Source organism: Alligator sinensis, unplaced genomic scaffold (assembly GCF_000455745.1).
Source record: "Alligator sinensis unplaced genomic scaffold, ASM45574v1 scaffold392_1, whole genome shotgun sequence".
NCBI classification, from domain to species: domain Eukaryota; kingdom Metazoa; phylum Chordata; order Crocodylia; family Alligatoridae; genus Alligator; species Alligator sinensis.
The window spans coordinates 3,874,829-3,879,846 of record NW_005841898.1 but is presented as its reverse complement, the minus strand read 5'-3'; the positions used below and the strand labels follow the sequence as shown (position 1 = coordinate 3,879,846).

The following is a 5,018-nucleotide window of genomic DNA, read 5'->3' as shown; positions in this document are numbered from 1 at the left end:
ATGAGAATCTGATGGTGTTCAATGCCGATAAATGCAAGTTTCTCCACCTTGGGAAGAAAAACCCGCAGCATCCTTATAGGCTCAGCAGTGCTATGTTGGCTAGCACTATGGAAGAAAGAGACTTGGGGGTCATCACTGACCACAAGACGAACATGAGCCTGCAGTGTGATGCTGCAGCTAGTAAAGTGACCAAAATGCTGGCTTGCATCCCTGGATGCTTCTCAAGCAAATCCTGCGGCGTCATTCTCCCCTTGTACTCGGCCTTAGTGAGGCTGCAGCTGGAGTACTGCGTCCAGTTTTGCGCTCCACAATTCAAAAAGGATGTGGAGAAGCTTGAGAGAGTCCAGAGAAGAGCCACGCGCATGATCAGAGGTCAGGGAAGCAGACCCTACGATGACAGGCTGAGAGCCCTAGGGCTCTTTAGCCTGGAAAAGCGCAGGCTCAGGGGTGATCTGATGGCCACCTATAAGTTTATCAGGGGTGACCACCAGTATCTGGGGGAACGTTTGTTCACCAGAGTGCCCCAAGGGATGACGACTAGGTCGAATGGTCATAAACTACTACAAGACCGTTTCAGGCTGGACATAAGGAAGAATTTCTTTACTGTCCGAGCCCCCAAGGTCTGGAACAGCCTGCCACCGGAGGTGGTTCAAGCGCCTACATTGAACACCTTCAAGAGCAAACTGGATGCTTATCTTGCTGGGATCCTATGAACCCGGCTGACTTCCTGCCCTTTGGGCAGGGGGCTGGACTCGATGATCTTCCGAGGTCCCTTCCAGTCCTAATGTCTATGAAATCTATGAAATCTAAGGTGAACCTTAAAAATGTGGAAATAGGCCTCTGTGAGGTTATGCAACACACAATTCATGGATGTTAGTGGTGCAGTTGTTTAGAACCATAAAAGTCCTTGCCAATCCTGATATGGATCTAATCTTATGCAACAGGTAGCAGCATGTGGCAAAAAAATTGTAAAGGAAAGCAGGATACAAGGGAGGTGCCCATCTTGACTGACTTCTAGTGCCCACTGGCTTATTCTGGTTCTAGTCCAAGTTTGTAAAAATAAATGAAACCTGTTTCTCATAAGGAAGGCCTATGTTGCACCAGGGACACTTTATTTTGCATTCCGATGTCTGGAAGAAAGATGGGAAGTATCTTGCATTTGTGGAAAGGCCTGATAAGAAATTTCCAAAGAATTGAAACCTGCCTAGCTCTTGATTTTTGCATCTTTTGCCATAATATTGAAATACTAGGATTCATGTCTTTTTTCTTTTGCTTCTGGTGGAAACTTAAAAATGTTAAGACCTGCTGCATCCTTTATAGCTTCTTCCAGAGCATCATCAAACATTGCCTGCTGCCCGAAGACTGAATTGGTTTTGTAGACTGCACTAGGTCCTTAAGAACTCATTGAAAATTATCTTTCTGGCTATAGTCAAACAAATGAGAAAGCTGAAAGAAAAGCAAGTATCGTTATCAAGGGAAATCACCATATATGAAGAAAAATGCAGAGCATGGGAAGTTTAGTGTCTTTTTTACATTTTGCCATGTGCACATCTGAAAATTGATTGAGATGAAAGAAGCCCTGGAAATCAACATGCTCCTCCAAAAGACTTTTGAAATGGTAACTTTTCTTTGGAGAAGGCAACCAAATTGTTTACCTGACCCTTAGCAGTAATAACACCATCATCAGATATAACTACCCATTCAAGTAAATGAGAGAGGCATCTGTTTTCAGGATAGCCTCAATGTTGTGCCTTTTTTATCTACATTAATTCCATAAAGTTTTTGTGGTAAGAGATTTATTTTTCTTGTCACATAGCCATTCAAAATCAAGTCTGCTTTAAAGGAACTTGGGAATCAGGAAGTCCATTTAATCTTTCACTTTCTCCATTTCAGATGGGTTCCTGGAAAGATTTTCTATTCAACAGTGGAAGCTTTGTTTAGGTATACACACCTTAGTGTCCAGGAAGGGGTTAAAAGAGGCTTAACAGGCCCCACCCTGCTACACCTGCAATAGGAAACAGGACTGGAGGGAGGGCTTAAAAAGAGGAAACAGCTCAGTTAGGGTGTGCATGTGTGCTTAAAAAGTTGCTAGTAAATCAAATGATAATTTCCTGACAAACCTGCCTCATGTAGCAAAGGCTTATCTACAAGTGCTGAGTAAATCTATTGTTACTCCATGTTGTGGGTGGTACTGATTAACGAGCAGGGATCCTGATTTTTCTCTGATATAAAAAAAAAAATCACAGATTCTCTGCTAAAACCCCCCAAATCTGTGATTTAAAATTAAAGGCTTCTGCTCCCCCAGTTCTGCCAGAGGGGGCCCCTAGCTGCCAGGGATATGGACCTGGGTCCGCAGCCCCCTGCCCCTACTCTCCCCTTGCTGTAGACATGAGCAAGGTGGCTCCCCACTACTGCATGCACCCCCAGGAGGCAGGGGGGAACCGGAGCCCCCCAGATCTGTACCCAGGGCAGGCACAGGCTGAGGCTGCTGCCCAGGTGGGTGGGGTTTTGGGCCCGGGGGCTGCAATGTGTGGCTGCAGGGCCGTAGCAGGAGCAGGGCAGGGCCACAGGTGGCTTGTCTGGGGGAGGGGGAGGGATGGCTCCCAGCTGCTGTGCATACTCCTGGCAGGCGGGGGAGACCCACGCCCCCCAGATCTGTACCTGGGGCAGGCTCAGACTGCGGACTCGAGCTGCCACCAAGCTTCCCTCCACTGGGACCTCTGGAGCCAGGAGGTGTGACCCGGTATGGCTGGGGACAGCAGGGCGTTGAGGGGATTCCTCACTGGTGCGAGCCCCACCCCCGCCAGGGGGTGCAGGTCTCAGCTGCCCCCCAGGAGTGTGCACAGCAGCAGGGAACTGGCCCTCTCCCTCTCCCAGACAAGCCATCCATGGCCCCGTCCTGCTCCCTGCTAGGGCCCCCAGCCCTGCCTAGCTCCCTCCCTACAGGGGCCTCAGTCCCCCTCTCCCACTGCACTTACCTGCTGTAGCTGCTCTTCAGGCTGCTTCTGGCCACGTGCATATCCATGCACGAGGCACCCCCTGTCTTTCTGCCTTCCTCCCGCTCCCTCCCAGCTCCTTGCAGGCTGGAACTCTGCCAGCCTGCAGGGAGCTCATTGCAAAAATGGCAAAATTTGTGGGTTTCTCTGGTAAAATGAGAAATCCATGTTTGTCTCTGGTAAAGGGCAAAATCCACAGTTAACGCTGTTTTTCCATGGGAAATGGAAAACCCGGATCCCTGTTAATGAGAAACCCCTTTTTCCTTGCATCTAAGTGGGGGACTTGAGGATTGCTCATCTTAAACCCTGCACTGTCACAATCAGTATGCTCCTGGAAAACAGTTGCCTTGGCTTTTCTGAAGGAAGCCTCTCTGAACTGGAACCAGAGTGAGAAGTAAAGCCCAACAAGTACTGAGTAAATAAGTTTCCCTTCTTCTAAGACTGATTAAGCATTGATTTTTTTTCCCCCAATACTTAATTTGCTTTTCTATTGGTGCAAGCAAGGAAAAAATAGTTCAGAATGATCTGAATAAGAGGGAGCTAGTGTAAGGTTGAACAAGGGTCTTTGGGTCCCTGTGGTATGTAGGGTATAGCCTGCCAGTTTCAATGATGTAGAGGCTCCAGTCACTTAGGAAGTGGGAGAGGGTTAAATAAGATGGTTTTAAAGGTGTAGAGAGCAGGCCTGTGCAAGTCAGCAGCGATCCGATCCGGCTGCAGAACCGGCTGTTTCGGATGGCTGTGATCCGATCCAGAGCTCTGGACAGGGTTGCCACCTCAATCCGGCTGAAGCGGCTCCGAAGCGTCAGAGCCGCCTCAGAGATCCTGCCATAGGGTATAATGGGGAATCAATGAAATATCTATAACTTTGTTTTTTTTTGTCTGATTTGGATGAAATTGGCAGAGGTGTTACCCTCTGCTGAGAGCACGAAGCCTGCCATGTTTCAAGAAGATTGGTGCAGGGGTTTGGGGGGAACTGTACCCCAAATTCATGAAAGCCAAACTCATGTCACAGCTGTGTGTTACACCACAGGGGGGTCAAAACTGCAGGGCTGGTAGCTCTTACTGAGACCACAAAGCCTGCCAAGTTTCAAGAAGATCAGTGCAGGGGCTTATGGGGAACTGCCCCTCAAACTGCGGACAAGCAAAACCAGTGCCATGGGTGACACTGCGTGTGCTAAGGCACAGAGGGGTGACAGCTGCAGGGATGGTGGCCCCTGCTGAGGCCACAACGTGTGCCAGCTGTGGAGGAGATTGGTGCAGGAGGGTTCTGGGGCCCTGCACCCCTAGCTGCTGACAGACAAAACTCGTGCCAAGACTGTGTCTGTCTTGGGGCAGTTGATTGTCTGTACTGAGTCTTTCCTCTCCTTAGCTCGGTTTTGTAGGTGCTAATTGATGCTCATTAAGTCATTATATAGTAGCTAGGTCCTGTGTATTGAGCTGGTCCCTGAGTCCCTGAGTGAATCATGATGGATTGATTGGTAACTGGGATCACAGCAGTTTAGCAGCCAGGCCTGCAGCAGTGTCTCCCCTCCCGCCCCAAGGCAGACACAGTCAGTCCCACAGCACCTATGGCGCCAGTTTTGCTTGTCTGCAGCTTGAGGGGCAGTTCCACCCAAAACCCTGCACTGATCTTCTTGAGACTTGGCAGGCTTTGTGGCCTCAGTAAGAGCTACCACCCCTGCAGTTGTGACACATAGACATGATAGGAGTTTTGGTTTCAAGAATTTGGGGTGCTGTTCCTCCCAACCCCCTACACCAATTTTCTTGAAACTTGGCAGGCTTTGTGGCCTCAGTAAGAGCTACCACCCCTGCAGTTGTGACACATAGACATGATAGGAGTTTTGGTTTCAAGAATTTGGGGTCCAGTTCCCCCCAAAACCCTGCACCAATCTACTTGAAACTTGGTAGGATTCATTTTCTCTATAGAGTCTACCACTCCTGAAAATTTCATCTAAGTCAGACAAAAAACAACAAAGTTATAGATATTTTATTGTTTCCCCATTATACCCTATGGCCAGATCT

The 5,018-nt window shown here is 48.7% G+C and overlaps 1 protein-coding gene across 2 annotated transcripts in view; it reads left to right on the top strand.

Moving 5' to 3' along the window:
• LOC106721877 overlaps positions 1 to 5,018 on the top strand; it is a 42,179-nt gene that overhangs the window by 33,854 nt on the left and 3,307 nt on the right. The gene's annotated exons all lie outside the window — the stretch shown is intronic.